This window comes from Solanum pennellii, chromosome 12 (genome assembly GCF_001406875.1).
Source record: "Solanum pennellii chromosome 12, SPENNV200".
NCBI lineage: Eukaryota > Viridiplantae > Streptophyta > Magnoliopsida > Solanales > Solanaceae > Solanum > Solanum pennellii.
The window spans coordinates 69,059,909-69,080,661 of NC_028648.1; positions in this window are offsets into that span (position 1 = coordinate 69,059,909).

Here is a 20,753-nt window from a genome sequence, read left to right on the forward strand (position 1 = left end):
TAACAGATATAGTACTCCAAATATGTCAAATTTCTTCTGATAATTCCTTCATTTTTCATGAAATGATGACTTTTTCTACAAATAGTAGAAATATTTGTTGAAAAATAATAACTATGTGAAAAAATATTTTAAAAAATGAGGCTTCTTAAGTTTGGGTGCCTAAGACACGTGTCTTTTTTTTAACACTGTCGAGCCACCATTGCGATCATGACTATGTTTGAATACAACAATATATGAAAATACAAAGTTATAAATATTAAGTGAAATTGAATATAAAATTGTGAATACAAAAAAACTACCGTTTTCATTTGAAATACAGAGTGACTTTGAAAGGTAAAATACAAACTAATCGATCATGAACTATATGTTGAATACAACTATATATATGAATACAAAAATGATATGAATATACAAAGTGGGATTGAATATAAAGTTGTGAATACAAAAGAAATACTCTCTTCATTTGAAATACAAAGTGACTTTGAAAGATAAAGTAGACACATAAAATACAAAATTTGTTGGTATACGATTAGATAGAATACAAAACAAAAGAGAAATACAAACTTATTCACATTTAAATTGAGATTGAAATACAGAATGAATACCGAATGAAATATAAAATTGTTAGCATATAGTTAGGACGAATACAAATTAAGAAGGAAATACAAACATGTTGATATACTAATTGAGATTGAAATACAATGTACAAACAAAAAAATGTAAAAAAATTTGATATGTAAGAATGAATACACAAATAAACTGTTGATTCAGACATTATATACATTCAAATGTTTTCCCCGAATCTAAAACCCTAAAAGCAAATACAAATATATTAAAAATAAAAAAATAAACATATGAATGAATTTGTAGATTCTAATAAATCTGAAATATTAAAACAAAATCAGAAAAAATAAAAAAAAATATTTAATCGACTTAAAGTCTGAGATATATAAATATCAGATTAATATGTAAACAAACTTGCATAAAAATAAAAAATATTAACGAAAAATCTGTAATATGTACAATGTGAAATATAAATCATGAACAGTGATATTGAAATTAGTAATACATACCATAATCGGTGATCTTAAACATCAAATCAAAATAAATCTAAAAAAATAATGGAAAAATACCTTGTCAATCGAGAAATCAACTAATTAATAAAGAGATCTCGTTTAACGATAGAGAAAATTTCTTAAATTAAAATATTAATTTTGATGAACAATTGGTGAGCACCTTCAAGAGATCTAAAAACGTGAAGAGGGGCTTGAACGTGAAAGGTGGGGGTAGAAACGTGAAAGGTGAAGAAGAAAGGTTATTGGACATTAGATTGATCGGGAGAGTAAAAAATTTTTTTTTAAAAAAAGAGCAAGAATCCACCAAACTCTATCAAGAAAGAAAACAAAAAAAAATTGATGATTCCTAATAGTTTATCTTTTAACTGTTCCAATGGTGGATGCTTTCATTTTGCTTCACAGCTATTGTAAACGGTAAAAGATATGGTAATTTCATTTAGTAAGCAAAAAAATCATAAATTAATACATATAATAAAAGAAGAATCGTAATTACCTTATATTACTATAATTGATATTTATATTTTATAAAATAAAAAATATTACTAATAAAAAAGAAACTTGTCTTAAAAGTATGTGGCAATATAAAAAAAATGTACATTGATGGTGGATACAATTTAAACTCTAATCTGAATACATATTATTTTCTAAAATGTTGTCATACTGACATTTTAAATAAATATTTTAAAGTATTGTTATTTTGACTAAATATGTTAGATAATATGACTTAAATGCTAATTTTCCCATAAATATATTAAAAAATAAAAACTATGAAAAAGTATAAGAAATATTTACAAAAAATATCAAAGTAAGAATTTTTACATATAAAATAAAATATTAAAATTATATATATAATGTCGGGTTGGTTTGGACTCGGGTTGGTTTTTTAAGGTGAAACCAAACCAATCCAAATATAGTTTGTTTTTTTTTCAACACCAAACCAAGTCAAACCAAACCAATAATCGGACTTTTTTCCCTATTTGACTCGATTTACGGTTTGGTTTGATTTTTTCGGTTCGATTTTGTACATCCCTAATTAGCATATAGTGCTCTTTAAGAAATCACTAAATTGATTGCTTAGTCACTTGTTTTATACGTAACAATAACTAAAAAATAATAAGGGTCATTACTAAAGAAGATGCAAAAAGACTAAAATATGTTACAAGAAAACATTAAGCTAAAATTCAAAATTTTATACGTAAAGTAAAAGTGAAGAAAACATTTTTACTTATTGCACTTATAAAACTAAGACGAAGGTTATTTAAAATACTAATAGATTTTATGATAAAATAATAAATAAATTATGCATACATATTTTACCTTAGTTGTTTTTCTTGCATATGATGTTTGAAATTAATTTGAGTTTCAGCATAAATTTTAAAACCAACTCTTACAGTTTTTACTAGATAAATAAATAATTTTCTTTCTACGAATACTTAAATATGCATTTTATCTTCGTTTTCTAAAACTAAACTACTTTTAGCTTCAAATTTGTTTAAGTTTCATTACAAAATCAAACTATAATATAATAGTTGAAAATCTTATCCTTAAATTAATGAGTAGTTTAGAAATCAATTCTTGAAAAAAAGAGTATACCAATTCATCAGTAAATTTTGGATATAATTGCATATAACATAGAATCTGATGACAATTTTAGATAGAAAAAATATTTTTAAATATAATTTCATATAACATTAAGTTAATATGATCATATTAGATAGTAATAATAATAATAATGTATTATTATGATTTTTTTTAACATAACAAATTTTATAAATTATTCTCAATAGCAAAAGAACTTTTTCCTCTTCAGGTGACATGCCATAACACAATAAATACTATACTCAATTCAAATTTGAAAAGAGAGGGAAAAAACGAGAATATTACCTTTTTAGAAGAATTTTACTATGATATTTTTTATTTTTATTTGAGAACACATACATTGACATATGTAATGCCTTATATAAAAGAAACAAAAATAATATTTGATTTGTTATAAAATATAAGCTCAGAATAATATAATATAAAGAGAAGAAGACAAGATATGGAGATGAACAAGAAGACTTTTCTTTTATTCAAGTATGTCCTACATAAAGAATAATATATCTATTTAAAGTAGAGAAATCACTTCAAAGGTCACCAAGTTTAATGTCCAAACTAGTAGATTCATTGTTATCCATATGGTAATATACATACATGAATTTGAAAGTTCATGAATAAATCAAATGAACAATCTATTATTCAATAGATTAATAACACTCCCCCTTGGATGTCCATAGATAATGTGCCTCATGAAACCACTCTACCAAAGAAAAAAGTACTAACCTGGGATCAAAATGGTCGTCAGATACGGCCTCGTACCGAATAGTATAATCATAATCTCAATAAGGATACAACACGTCCATTGCTAATCAACAAGCAAAGGGATCAAGAAGAGATTTCAAATCAATCAATAGGGAGCAAAGTCAAGGGACGCCCTACCCCAATCACATTGATCAAGTCCCAAATTGAGCAACAATCAACCCATGGCTATGACGGTCCGTTAAGGTCACAAGTATCATCACAAGGTGAACGACCCAAAACAAGCTCTAAAGAGGGAAAATCATAACTATGAGGTGACGAAACCCAACCTAAAGCATCTAATGTCAGGACAAACAAGATCATATATACCACAAGCAAAGCCACAACCTAAACTAAGGATCACAACGCCCATAATAAGACCAAGGCTTCTGCAGAATTAAGGAAGGATGGAATAACAAGAGGAAGGCAAAATACCCGAAAAATACCATCCAAAATTACATGAAATATATATCATGCATTATCTAAGAAGCTCAATTAATAAAGTAGACCGAAGTCTACCTCAAAACCAAAGATGAGCGCTCTAAATCCACCACACACAAGCTATCCATATCCCGAACACCTCTGAATATCACCAGACTATCGAATTATCAATCACAATATCATTACGGACGTTTAGAAACTAAAGTCACAACAATTAGAAATATACCCAAAATTGAGTCAAAAAAGAATTAAAAAATTAACTCTGTTAAAAGGTCCTAAACTACACCTCAAACTTGTGTTCCAAATTGAACAGAATTTGAGGCCCAAAACAGGCACACACAACAACATGCAAAATTAACAAGAACCCTAACTAAGCAGCAGCTCCGAGCTTCAATTTACCTCAAACAAAAATTGATCAGTAATTTCTAATCATAAAGACAAGTATCCATGCTCCCAAAGGTCATGGAGGACATTGAATCAGTCAAATCAGAGCTCAAATTAGGGATAAATCATTATTTAAAATGACGGTTGAAAGCTGAAATTTCTACATATAAATGCGCGAAATTTGTCGCTAAGGTTGCTAAAAAGTTTGATATCTGGTCGCTAAAAGTCTTAATCAGATATCATCACTTTAGCTGGTTTGCTCCAACTCCAAATTTTTCAAACGGGGTGTCCGAGATTCATTTGCAACCCCATGCACTTAAATAAAATATGCTACCCCATTGAATTCGATATTCCGGGCTCAACGGGACCATCAAAACTTCAATCCGAGGTCGTTTCGATAAAATTTGGGTTCCACACCCAAATATAGTTTTAATCTAAGAACTAAAAGAAGGATAAAAATGAGACCAAAAGCCCAGGGAACCGCAGAAAAAATTGTTCCAGACCAAATTCGATATTTCAAAACTAACCGCTGACAAAACTCTAACCCGAGCACGTTTATCAAGAATGTTGACCAAATTCAACCTTTGAATTAAGCTTCAAAGTTAAAATGTCCAATGGCACAAACTCACACCAGAAGTCTCGGACCCGAACCAACCCTACCCCTAACTTAAGATGACCCTTTTGGGGTTGATGAAACCGTCAAAATTGCATTCAGAGGCCGCCTTCCTAAAACTTTCAAGTTATAAAGGCTCCAAAATATGAATAAGTGCACAAAATCTAAACAAACGACGCGGCGATCGAATTGTCAATCCTAGAAAGTGACTTATGGGCACTACAGGAAAGCTCTAACGCTAAAAGATTGGAAAACGAAGAAAATAACTTGAAAGGTCATTAAAATTACGGAGTTCAAAATGAGCATTTTTGTCCTTAGTTTTCATGTCTAGCTAAATATTGTTCAACAAGCATAACCGTAATTACAACCACAATAATTCTTTGGATCATACATTAATTTTTTTTCCAAATATTATTGAATCAGGAAACAACCTATCAGACTACCAAATTATTGTTGGGATTTTAAAAATATTATGTCGTGTAGTGTATTGTTATCTTGTATTTAAATTATTATGTTATGTATTGTATTTTTTAATTTAATATTTTCATATTACCGTTTAAATTATGTGCATTCTAGTGAAAATGAATAGTCATACCAAATTATATCACTTAAAGTGAGGAAATTAAAAAATATATATAATTAATTTGGAAAAAATAGTATCTATTAAATAACATATTTTTTAAATGTTATATTACATTCAAAAGTTTATTAATATTAGAGATTTAATCAATAGCCTTATATAAAAAGTAATATATTAACTATGCAAAAATAAAAATAATAATATAACATTCAAAAATTGATATAATTGTATGAATAGTAGTTCTCCAAATTCCAAATTTGGAGAACTACTGTTGAACTTTTATAATGAGTTAATACCTCAAAGGGTCAATCAACTTTAGAAATTTATTTGGGAAAATACATAAGTACCCCCTTAACCTATTCCTTAAAATTCAGAGACACTTATACTATACTAAGGTTTTATTACCCCCCTAGACTTATTTTATAAATAATTTTCTATCCTTTTCTGGCCTACGAGGCTAACTTTAAAAAAATGTCAACAAGCACTGGGCCCACAAGATAGTGCCACACAAGCTCAAAAAGGATAGAAAATTATTTATAAAATATATTTAGGAGGGTAATAGGACCTTAGTAAACTCTTTGGTAATGCATAGTCCCCATATACTTCTTTGAAGAAATGACTTCAACCTTTACTCTTTACTCAACTTGAACTTTGAGTCTTTAAAACAAAGTGAAAATGTTTGTAAAAGACTTTTGAAAATTTATAAACATTACTTTGACTTGATCTTAACGTCTAGACTTGACTCTTAACTTCTCTTGACTTTGATCTTTAATTTCCTTGAATTGGATTATAGATTCAAGGTACGTGATGTCATGTTTATAGATAATTTTGTGATGTTCAACTTGGAGGATTCATGCAGAATTATGAGCATGAATTACTCAACTCAAGAACTCAAAGACACTTCTAATCTCAAGATTGTTCGACATATGGTGTTCCTGCGAAATTAAGGGCATGAACAATTTAACTCAAGGACTCCCTGGGTAACATGTTATACTCTCATGATTAGAAATATAAACTCAATTGTGACAGAAAATTATTACTCAAGACTTAGAACTTGCAGATGTTACTCCTCTAAAAGATATTCAATTTGCGGAGCCCATGCAGAATTTAAGGGCATGAAGACTCGAATCGAAGGTCTACATACTATATGGAACTCATGTATACTGCTCTTTTTATTCCCTTAATTATTTCCTCAAAACTTCGTTTAAATTGATAGTTGATCTCAAGGATTCACAATTGAACTCAAAAACTTTCTTGAACTCTAGTCTTAACTCTCTATTGAATGTGAACTATGAATTCAAGAGTTATAGTTTATGATATGAAGGACCTCAATAACAATATAAAAATTTGATAATTAGGAATTGGACTTTTAAAAGAAACATGAACTCAAGAATTCAAAATCAACTTATCTCAACAGAACTCAAATCTAGGTGTAGAATCCTATATTATTCTGATACTGATCTAAATTAGATGTAGAGAGTTAGGACGAACTAGTCCAACACTACGATAGACTTACATACCTAGAAGAACAAGATTCTTGAATAATCTTGAGGAATCTTTAAGAATTTTGAAGAATAACTTTATTAGAAGTCTTGAAACCCTAGCTTGAAGGTAAACAATCAAGAAAACCTTTCTTGAGATTCTTGAATTAGTTTTTTGAAATCTCTATGACCAAGGATTATGATTTTCATGGTTGAACATGAAAATCTGATTGTTTTTAGCCTTTTATTAGACAAAAAAAATCGTTTATGGGATTCTTGGAGGTAAAAATAAAAAAATAACTATTTTAAATATTTTTCCGTTGGCTAATTCGTAACAGCGATGTATAGGTTACTAAACTAGTCATAACTTTTTACTCAAAAATTAAATTGACGCTAAATTGGTGACTTTTAAAAGAAACATGAACTCAACAACTCAAAATCAACTTATCTCAACAAAACTCAAATGTAGGTGTAGAATCCTAGATTATTCTTATACTGATCTAAATAAGATGCAGGGAGTTAGGACGAACTAGTCCAACACTATGATAGACTTACATACCTAGAAGAACAAGATTCTTGAACAATCTTGAGGAATCTTTAAGAATTGTGAAGAATAACTTTATTAGAAGTCTTGAAACCCTAGCTTGAAGGTAAACAATCAAGAAAACCTTTCTTGAGATTCTTGAATTAGTTTTTTGAAATCTCTATGACCAAGGATTATGATTTTCATTGTTGAACATGAAAATCTGATTGTTTTTAGCCTTTTATTAGACAAAAAATTCGTTTATGATTTTCTTGGAGGTAAAAATAAAAAAATAATTATTTTAAATATTTTTCCGTCGGCTAATTCGTAACAGCGATGTATAGGTTACTAAACTAGTCATAACCTTTTACTCAAAAATTGAATTGACGCGAAATTGGTTGCATTGGAAAGTAGATTAAATTACCTATAAGTATATAGTTTATGACTCACATAAATCTTAATATTCTAAGAGATATGATGATTTAATGTTTACTCAAATAGAATTTTACATCAAAACTTAATGAAACTTCAAGAACTCATCAACAACTTAAATGCTTAAATTTCAAGAACGAAATTATGCTGAATAAATCATGATTGGTGTGTGGTTGAACAAATGCAACACTATGGAAGCTTAAGTATATATTAGGTATTAAACCCTAGCGAAAATCCACGATATCACGCAAGAATCTCTAGGAACGCTTGATCCTCTCCTCTATTCTCCTCTTTTCTATTATTTTTTCTTCTTGAACTCTCACTAAAACCCTGTATATTAGGATTATAAAACTGAAATTAATACGATTATACCCTTAAAACCTTACTAAAAATGAATTAAAAATAATTGGGTAAGGAAAAGACAAAACTACCCATTACTATTTTCGACTAACTTTCCTTAACTTGACGACCTAACTTCAAAATGTTATATCTCACTCATCCAAACATGAAACTTAGAAAACTCGGTGGCGTTGGAAAGATAATTCAAAGATATTTACTAAGGTATCTTTTAGAACACCTAACTCATTGTGTTATGAGATTTATGATCGTTTGATTGTGACCTAAAACTCATACTTAAGTATAACTTGCAAATTTCAGAATTCGCTCTTTCCAATTAAGTTCTTTTTGGTACTCAAGGTGCTAAATCTGGTCACCTAACCTTAATAATTAAGAAATTTTTTTAACTCCTTGGTAAAATATCACTAACTATGAAGAACTGTTCGAGTCTTAGCTCAAAAATTTTCTGGGGTGTTACAGTATTTCCCTATTGGGATCATTCGTCCTTGAATGACGGCTGGACTTGGTATGGAATGGGTTACTCTTATTAAGGTCTACGTCTAATTGTATGCTCTTACTATATTTAAGCTTAATAAAAATCCTTGATTTCGAGTTATATACTTCCCTATAGAGAATCTTATCTCAAACTATTACTCTTTACCACCACATTCAAGCTTTGTACTATAACAACTTCATCGACTCCTACTAACCAGTTCCTTAAGAAATTCTCAACACTTGACTTGGTTTCTCATATTTTCTTCTCCTATTAGGTCTAAAGCTAACTCTTGATAGTTATGGAACTATCCCACATTAACAACTCAATTATTCTATCTGGGAACACATGGAAAATTATAACTTAGTTGGAACCTCATTTGGTAACATACAATCTCGGCACACCTCTTAATATTTTGTTACTCTTGTGACTTAGCCACACTTCACTGCCCTTATCTAAACATAGGGTCTCTCACTTGTACCATCATATTTATTGCAGTTTATCACCTCAATTCCTCACCTACTCTATGTCCAATATCCTATTGTCAAATATCCTAGATTAATATCTAGACTAACATCAACACTCTCATGTTTTTGTTCTTTTGATCATGACACTCATCTCAAATTCAAGCTTAATGGTTATTACTAAACCCGAATATCAATACGATTGCTCGCCTACTATATTATACCTCATTACTTGATTAGTTTTATAACCTTATGAACATCATAATAACCCTTTTATAGTTAAGGTATATTGTAACTCATCTTAACTTGCAACACTTACTCTACCTTCTATCCTAAACTCTTCACAATTCTTCATTTCTTAGTCTACCAATAAGGAAAAAGTCTTCATTCATAACTTACTAAGTGTATGACTATACCAACATAGTTTACCAAAATACCATTTTCTTTACTACGGTAATTAAACCTCAACATACTTTCCATTAACTCTGGGATCTTTCACTACTACTGCTCATGACCTCATTCTCATTCTACCCTTTCGGCTGAAAATACAACCCAAGCTCTAAACATACTTCTTCATAAGGATATCAACTGAAACAGGGCTTAGAGAAGAGAGTTTGATTCAATTTTAGCTTGAACGCTGGATTTATATAAACATGAAGACATTACTGTGAAGCTGAATAATTTCTCACTCATGGGCTTATCTCAAACCCCTATAGAGTCTCATGACTTTATCAAGACTATTGCTAAGAACAAATCATCGACAAAGGAGTGACTTTTCTTTTTAACCACCTCTAGTATGGTGGGTAGTCGAATGAATGAATCTAAGAACGCACGATTTAGAATAAATATGTATGACATAACTCTATCGCACGAGTAAGAGTATGAAGAAGGAAAACTTTTCTTAAATGTCTGTAGTCCCTCATTTATAGATTTGGGGCCCTCACAACCATAAACAAGAACGCACTTGACACGGTTTCATGGACACCCTAGAATACTTGAGCTCTGTGCTCTAATACCGCGCTTTTCTTTTCATTAATGAAACCCGCCAGTTATTATTATTATGAACTCAAACAAAAGGACAAAAAATTTGGATTTTTAGAAGGCTTGTTCAAAAGAACAAAATTCGTGTGTTTATGTGGATGCGTCGCTCAATTTCCCAAGACTAGAGAAAGGGATTTTCCTACAAAAGATGAAAAGTGCTTAGCTACAAAGGATGACTTGTTTACTTCCTTTGAGCCCCGTCACTTCTTTTGTGACTACTAAAGATATTTGGTTTGACAAATGTAATCCCAAGATCTTTCTGGATACTATCTCTGTATCCGTCCATTAGGTGGAGTCCACTTGGGTGTACTACTTTGCGACGATATGTCGGACTTGCTCAATTGGTGAACATTTGTGACGACCTGAGTCTACACCTTGGACGTTGTCGACAGTCAAGAACTGTTGCTGGTCCACGATGGAACCCTCGTCATGTCTTACTACAAGCGGAAGAATAACTTATGCATGTAAAAGCATAAAAAGTGAAATAAAAGTTCATACAACTTAAATACAAAGTTTAAGTCAAAAGAAAACTCTGAATAATAATATATATTCAACTCACCCCAAAATAGGCAGCTTATGTCTTTAAAACATTTAATAAAATCAATGAATAATACAAACTTTTCAAGTATACTGACTATCTATGAAGCCTCTAACTGATAAATATGGAAGTCGGGACAAGATAAATGACATCTTAACAATTGACATAACTGAAAGATAAATGAAATCCGTTGTAAGCAAGGAGGCTCATCATAGCTAACTCTAACTCTCGGATGTATCAAGGAAGCTCCTATCGATGATCTTGAGTACTTGTGTCGGTATTATCAAAAGTTGCAGGACAAATGACATAGTATGTGGAATGTACGAGCATGTAAGGGGAATTCTAAAGCATAACATAAGCTTGAACTTGATAAAATGGAAACATAGTTATCTCTATTCAACTTACTCATCTCAAGCAGTACTCAAGGATACTCAAAACTACTAAATTACTCACTTCAGAAGTACTCAAGGATAAGATACTTAAGTTAGATACTCAACTAAAGATTAGATAATCAACTTCAAAGATTAGATACTCAACTTCAAAGATATAATAATCGACTCAATGAATTACATTTCTACTCAAGATACTCAACTTAAGGTACGCAACTCGAAATGCTCTACTCTTGATACTTAATTATAGTCATTTCAATTTAAACAGTTTAAAACAAGTGTAACATAAAGAAATTTGTTTAAAACATGATGTCAACTCATAATCATAATATCATAAAAGACATATCATGCTCCCTCTCAAAGTCTACTTGTACAATGCATTAATGAAGTCTCATACCCCTTTTCATACTAAGTAGAACCCCTTGGAAAACCATGCAGTTACTACTGTGGGAGTTTCTCTAACCGATAACCACCATTATGAGCCTAAGTGGCGATACAGCATCTTGCCCACGGTACCAGAATTGTCCTATACTTTGTCGTCATATAGAACGCTTAACTTAGTGGATCCACTTGCTTAACTTATGTGATCATCTAAAAAGTATGACCCTTTGATACCAATGATGGCTACATGGTTTGTGGAGACTTGAGTTATATGAACTCGCATTCCTATATCGGTGCTCAATACTATTCTCAAAAATATACTTAGCTCATATGTTTTAAAACAACTTCTTTCTTTTGTTTGAGATAATTAGTCAAAACTTAGTTTAGACGCTCTCTTTTGGAATCAATATTCCCTTTCTTTCTCAAATGTGAATATTTTAAACTCTTTGGAAATACATAGTCCATACATACTTCTTTGAAGAAATGACTTTAAGCTTTACTCTTTACTCAACTTGAACTTTAAGTCTTTAAAACAAAGTGAAAACGTTTATGAAAGACATTTGAAAACTTTATAAACTTTACTTTGACTTGATCTTAACCTCTAGGCTTGACTTTTAACATCTCTTGACTTTGATCGTAAATTTTTTTGAATTGGATTATGGGTTCAAGGTGCATGATCTCATGTTAATGGATAATTTCGTAATGTTAAACTTGGAGGGTTCATATAGAATTATGATCACGAACTACTCAACTCAAGGACTGAAAGACACTTCTAATCTCATGATTGATCGACTTATAGGGTTCATGCAGAATTAAGGGCATGAAAAATTCAACTCAAGGACTCCATGGGTAACATGTTATAGTCCCATGATTAGAAATGTAAACTCAAATGTGTTAGAAACTTCTTACTCAAGATATATAACTTGCAGATGTTACTCCTCGAAAATATACTCAATTTGCGGAGCCAGTGCGAAATTTATGGGCATGAACTACTCAACTTGAAGGTCTACATACTACATGGAATTCATGATACGACTCTTCTCATTCCCTTAATTATTTCAAACTTAGTTCAAATTGAGAGTTGATCTCAAAGATTCACAATTGAACCCAAATACTTATTTGAACTCTACTCTTAACTCTCTATTGAATGTGAATTATGAATTCAAGATTTATAGTTTATGATATAAAGGACCTCAATAACAATATAGAAATTCAATAATTAGGAATAGGAATGTTAAAAGAAATATGAACTCAAGAACTCAAAATCAAGTTATCTCAACAATAATCAAATCTAGGTGTAGAATCCTAGATTATTCTTATACAGATCTAAGATAGATGTAGGGAGTGAGGACGAACTAGTCCAACACTATGATAGATTTACATACCTAAAAGAACAATATTCTTGAAGAATATTCAAGAATCTTGAAGAAGAACTTGACTAAAAGCCTTGAAACCCTTGCTTGAAGGTAAATAATCAAGAAAACCTTTCTTGAGATTTTTCAATTAGTATCTTGAAATCTATGACCAAGGATTATGATTTTCATTAGTGAACATGAAAATTTGATTGTTTTTAACCTTTAATTTGTAAAGAAATTCATTTTTGGTTTTCTTGGAGGTAAAAATACAAAAATAACTATTATTAATATTTTTCCTTCGACTAATTCATAACAGCAATGTATAGGTTACTAAAGTAGTCATACATGTGTATTTAGAAATTGAAATGATGCGAAATTGGTGGCGTTGGAAAGTAGATTCAATTACCTCTATTTGGATAGGTCATGGCTCACGTAATTCTTAATATTTTAAGACATATGGTCACTTAAAGTTGACTCAAGTAGAATTTTACATCAAAACTTAATGAAACTTCAAGAACTCATCAACAACTTAAATCCTTAAATTTAAGTACGAAATTATACTGAATAAATCATGATTGGTGTGTGGTTGAATGAACCTAACACTAGTGAAGATTAAATATCTCTTAGGGATTAAACGCATGGAGAAAATCCATGACATCACACAAGAATCTCGACGAACGCTTGATCCTCACCTCTTTTCTCTTATTTTTTCTTCTTCAACTCTCAACTAAAATCTAGGTGTATATTAGGATTATAAAATTGAAACTAATAGGATTATACCCTTAAAACCTTACTAAAAACTAATTAAATTTGATTAATTAAGTAAAAGATCAAAATACCCTTTACTATTTTCGCCTAACTTTCCTTAACTGGATAACCTTACTTCAAAAGGTCATATATCACTCATCCGAACTCGAAACATAGAAAACTCGGTGGCGTTGAAAAGTTAATTCAAAGATATTTCCTTAGGTGTCTTGTAGAATACCTAACTCATTGTGTGCTGAGAGTTATGGTCGTTTGAAGTTGACCTAAAACTCATTGTTAAGCATAACTTATAAAATTTCATATTTCGCTCTTTCCAATTAAGTTCTTCTTGGTACTCATGGTGCTACATCTTGTCACCTGACCTTAATAATTAAGAAACTTCTAAATTCCTTGGTAAAATATCACTCACTACGAAGAACAGTTCTAATCTTAGCTCAAAATTTTCCGGGATGTTACAGTTTTTCTCCAATAACTCTTGCTCTCAACAAGATGATAAATTTCGTGAATGTGCAATAGTTATCGTTCTGGCTTTGCTGGAAAATTCTCTAGATTTGTGTTTTTGTAAAGATGACTTGTTTTCTTCAATTTCTTGAACTTTTTCTAGAGTTTGATTTGTCTTCATCAACTTCTACAATAAAAGAAATTACAAATCATTTTTCTTCTTGAACTTGTTTATATTTACTTCTTTCCTTATTTAACTTGAATTGTTACTTCTTTATTTCTTTCCTTGTTTGAATTGAATGGCTACTTCTTTATTTCTTTATTTCTTTACATATTTGTTTGCTTCTCTTCCTTCTTTATCTCTGCACTTTTTCTTATTTGCCGCAATCTCTCATAACTGTACAGGTCGTCTGTAGTCACAAGAACATGATTCATCTGATAGAGTACACATAAGACAACAAGTAGTGAATCATGTTCACTTTTATCAATCATCAAAATTACTTTATATGTTCTCCTACTCCCTAATATTTTCCCCCCTTTTTGATGATGATAAACAATGTATTTTCACACATCAAGACTCTTTGTCAATCATCGATACAAACCATCAAGACTTTTGGTCATCAAAACTATAAACTCCGTGTTCTCTCATTCCTCAACAAAGATTATATAGATTATTACAACAAATTTATTACCATAGTACTTTGATCTTTTTATTTTTATTTCTTCTTCTCTATATTTTATTTATATACTTTATTGAAGAACTTAAAATATATTCTAAATTTTATTAATAATAGCTTTTATGTTATTTTTTCTTAAAGTTGTAATTTTAAAAAGTAATGGAAAGATTTTTTTTTCTTATGTAATAGTACATATATAATTTTGTTAGGTTAAATTATGATTAGTTCTTATGAATTTTTATCATGAAATCTTTTTGCTACATTTTAACACGAACATTATATACTCGATGTTATTGTTTATTTGTCCATTGAAGTGCATTTCTAAAAATTAAATACTACGATCAGAGCCATTTTAAAAAGAGAACATTTGATAACTTACAAAAATAAAAACAAACTTTATCCGAGCAATAAATTAAAAAAATCATAACAAACTTAAGTATTTGTATAATTCTTCAAAAAAAAAAAAACTATTAAACACTGTACGCAATACTCTCTTTTATAAAATTTTAAAAAAAAAGACAAAGATTATATTTATTTATTTAGTTGATTTCTATGCTCTCCATTCATTTCTATTGTTTAAAACACTTAAATGTCTCAAAATTTATTATTTTACTTATTCATGTTCTTTATTGTAAATTTAAAGATTTCAATATTTAACTTCAACTTTTCATTTCTCCATGAAGAAGGACAATTTTATATCCGTCTATATATTATATAAAGCTAAATATTTTAAAAAAATATGATCCTATTTATCTTTATTTTTTTATGTTGTAATTTTCTCTATATTTCAATTTATTATTACTTTAAAAAGTTGTCAATTATTATTTCTTTCATTAATTTCAATTAATTATTGTAAGAATTTAAATAACTCAAGCTTTATCACTCCACTTATTCCTGTTATTTATTGTAAATTTAAAGGTTAATTATTTATCACTCAAATATTTTATTTTCTCCTTAAAGAATGACAATTTATTAAAATAGTATAATGAAAATCACCCCTTTCACTGTCCTAATTATGAGATTTCTCTTTTTTTTTTTAATCTAATTTTCAAAAATCTAAAGTATTTACATAATTAGTCAATTAAAGAATAAGATAATTGCTCATTGAATTAATCTAAAAAATGGAAAGGTGTAACACTCCAAAAAAAATATATCCCAACACTCATTTATATTTATTACATTTCATGAACCCATGATTAAAGTTGACAACACGAAAAATATTGCACCAGCCAAAGATATTTTTTTTTTTTAATTTTCCCCTTATTTTCTTATTTATTTTATTAATTTATAATAAAAGTCACACTATTATCATTTATTGACTAAATTTTCCATATTCTCTATTGAAAATCAAAACTCATTCATACATTGATCTATGAAATTATTGATATTCACTTTTAACTTCTTCATATTTCTGTAGTACTTGAATTATATAATTTATTCAATTACTGTACAAATTAAAATTGGTGTACACACGTAATTTTTGACCGAATTTAAGTTTTATATTCTTTATAGAACTTAAATATTTTTTATTAATATTTTCACTTTTATAGTATTTTTTATTAAGTTTGTGTAAAAGATATAAAAACAAACAACATAAATATAGTTTTTATTAGATAAATTATTTTTGATTGTTAAAAAAAAGAAATCAATAAAGAGTTATNTATATTTTTATATATATATATATATATATATATATTTATTTATATTTAAATTTGATAAATAAAATAATATTTGTTAATTATATTTATAATTAGCCATTTAGTTTTATTTATTTATTTATTTATTTATTAATTCAAACAATTAACATTTATATGATTATAATTTTATATATATTTTTATATATATATATATATATATATATATTTATTTATATTTAAATTTGATAAATAAAATAATATTTGTTAATTATATTTATAATTAGCCATTTAGTTTTATTTATTTATTTATTTATTTATTAATTCAAACAATTAACATTTATATGATTATAATTTTATATATATTTTTATATATATATATATATATATATATATTTATTTATATTTAAATTTGATAAATAAAATAATATTTGTTAATTATATTTATAATTAGCCATTTAGTTTTATTTATTTATTTATTTATTTATTAATTCAAACAATTAACATTTATATGATTATAATTTTATATATATTTTTATATATATATATATATATATATATATTTATTTATATTTAAATTTGATAAATAAAATAATATTTGTTAATTATATTTATAATTAGCCATTTAGTTTTATTTATTTATTTATTTATTTATTAATTCAAACAATTAACATTTATATGATTATAATTTTATATATATATTTTAATTGATAAACAACCTAAACTACCCATTACCCCCTCCCCCCACTTCCCCCACGACCTACACACACTACTACACACCTACATTACTATACATATACATACGGACACATGAAGAAAGAGAGAAAAAAAAGGTGTAAAGGAAAAGAAAAAAAATACACTTAAAAAGAAAGAAAATCACCTGCAAACAAAAAAAATTAGCAAATATATTCATATTTTATTTCATATTTTGCTCTCACTCACAAAAAAAAGTTGAAGTTGAGGTTTACTTTCGTGGTTTCGAGGTTGTGGTTTCTTATTCGGATTGTTTTCTTTTGGTGGAATTTTCGCAAGAGGTACCATTTAATTTTTATTATATAATTTAATATCATGATTACACAAGCATTGATTGCAATATATTGAAGTTGTAAAATTTCACATATGATTAAACCATTATGTTTTTATATGAAGTATCTTCAAATATCTCATATCAACTTTAAGCTTAGATCCTTTATATAGTTATATTTATTGTGAAATTGCTATAACAAATCGTAGTTTATTTTTTATTGAATAACCCATAGTTAATTTCATCCTTGAGTAAAATTATTGTCCAAGTTTGTTCTTATTTTTCATATTTAGTTTATAATGATAATATGTGTAGTCATTATGTAAAGATGTTAATTTTATAATGATAATATGTGTAGTTATCCAAATTTTTATATTCATGTCTTACTAATTTGAATGAATTCTTTGTTTAATTGTGTTTAGAAAAGCATTAAATTATGTTTTATATTATATTATGTGTGTTGTATTACATTATTATTTTTTGGATGCTATTATAAATAATAAAAATAAAAATAAAATAAATAAAAGAGGTAGAATACGTGAATAACAGAAGAAGAAAAGAAATAGTGGAGAAGGAACATTTGAATTAGAAAAAAAAAAGAATAAGAAAAAACAAAAAAAATATAATTAAAAGAATGGAGAAAATGTACAGGAAAAAATAAAAAATAAATATAAATAAAAAAACTTAAAAAATGAAAAGAAACAAAAAGTATAGTGTTAAAAAATTTAATAAAATATTTTATTATTATCATAAAAAATAGAACTATTAAAAAGGATAAGAAAAGAAAAAGAAGAAAAATTAATGTAAAAATAAAAAATATAAGGAAATTTTTTTTAAAAAGTGAAAAATTAGTACAAAAAGGAATAAGAAAGAGAAACATAAATGGAATAAAAATAAATTAAAAAAAATAAAAAGTGAAATTAAGAAACAAACAAATGTTGAAAGCATGAAAAATAAATAAACAAAATAAATAAACAATAAAAATGTATAAAAACTTCACATGCTTATAAAATATGATAGTTTTAAATATGTCAAATATAAATCAAAGAATGAGGGTAAATACATTTGTTTTAATAATATAATATTCAAAAATTAGTTTAAGTCAAAAAAGTCAATAAAGCGACTGTGCTTGAATCACGGGACTCGAGGGATGCCTAATACTTTTCCCTCGGTCAACATCGCACACTAAACAAAGAGCTATTTCCTTTTGATTAGGGATTAAGCAAAAAAGGTGACTTCGAACACCATAACTCAATTCCAAGTGGCGACTCTGAATATAGAATAATCCCTTTTCATAATGTCACTTTAATTGAAAAAACTCTTTTCTTTCAAAACAAGCAATTCAATTTTGAGAGAAAAAGGGGCGTGACAGATGGCGACTCCGCTGCAGAATAACAAGAATTCGAGCTTGTAAATTTTGACTTGTATATGACTGTTATTAATTTTATGTGATTGTTACATTAATGTGGTATATATTTGTTTGTTTACCGCTATGATATTGTTTGAATTTCAATATAAATTGTCTTCTATACACATCATTCTGAGTCTTTGAAGATACTTTATTCGGAGATGTAATTACGCTCCCGAGCCATGAGATATCAGAGATGCGATAATGCTCCTGGAAAGGATTTTATAGTAACACATCTTAGGATGGGGAGGATAAACAGTAGGCCGGAAAGCCCTGCTACCGATAAACTGTCCCTTCTCAATTTAAGTTGTCCACTCGTTTTATAGACAGTCTAGACACTCATTCCATTAGGTTGCTAAACTAAATAAAACAGGTCTCAGACATTTATTATCCTTAATAGGATTCACTTTATTTGCTTCATATGCATTTTTTTAATTTCATGTGGCTCAACATTAGGTTTAAGTTTATGTGTTATATGTTACAAATATACTATTTGAATGCCGATCAACGTTTGAATAAATTAGTAAACTAAAGAAAAAAAAGATTTTCCTCAAAAGTAATAAATATAGCAATTATTTGTAAAATCTCAAAAAGTTTAACATTTGTATTTTTATAACAACATGACCGAAATAAAAATAGTTTTCGAAAGGTAGAATACATATTTTTTAAGAAATAAAGGTAAAATGCAACGAACTATGCACACCTGATTCTCGACTCGACGAGATACGTAGGCAACCCTTCTCGGGTTCGATGATCTTTTTAAAAAAAAGAAGTATTTCCTATAAAAAAAAATAATGTTGTGTTTACAATATTTTGAAATTACGTTCGACCTGATTCTTGCTTTGACAAGATACGTAGGCAGCCTTATTTTGAGGTTCGGTCCAACCAAAGAAAATCTAAAAGTTTTCGCCACAAAAACTGGGGCAAAAGAAATTGATTTTTTTTATTTTTAAATTTGACTTGGTTGGTACCAAAATTCTTAGAATTGTGCATAAGAAAAATAGTAAAGTGTTAAACTATTTGACAGGACGGGCTAACTTTGCTGTGACCTATAGACTTTTTTTGGTATCTCTTGAGATATTTATGTTATAATTAAGTAATTATTTTGCTTAAAGTTAAGGTTAAAACGAATTCGACCTCATTGTTTCCTGTGCATTGTGTGGTGAGCTTTAGATATAAAATTCAATGAAATGACTTTTGATCTAGAACTTGGCCTAAATGTTGGTTAAAGTGAATTGTGAGCAATATATAACTTGGGAAATGAGTATTGGCTTTCTTTGATCTGATTGTGCCTTTCAAGCCTACCAAATGGCATGTTATTCATAGGACTTCCATTTTGAGCTTGAATCATTTTTATTTGAATAACCACCACTTCATATATATCATTTTTAGAGCATAAATGCACTATTTTTTGGATCTCACCTCCAAGTGTGTGCTATTAATTAGATACACAGCGTCGAGACCTAAGTTGGATATCCAAGTGAAAAGAACAAGTATGTGCAAGTTCAAGCAAAATGACAAAAAACCTAGAATAAAAAATGAAAGGAATGAAAATGAAAAAAAATGAATGGGAAAAAGATTTCAAGTAAACAAAAAATACTGAAAGTTGTGCAAATTTTAAGGAGAAAATAATCATTTTACCCCAAATGAATGTCCTACCTTTCTCCAAACCTACATTACAAGCCAATAATAAGTCCTATTTGATTTCATTTTGTGTGTTCTTGTCACGACCCAAAATGGGTCGCGAGTGGCACCCACACTTATCCTACTATGTGAGCGAACCAACCAATCTGAACCCCAACATTTTAACCATAATAAACAAAATATAATGCGGAAGACTTAAAACTCATTAATAAAAATCGATTAAATAACTTCTAAAAACTCAATACTTATTATTCCCAAAATCTGGAAGTCATCACCACAAGAACATCTATCCTCAA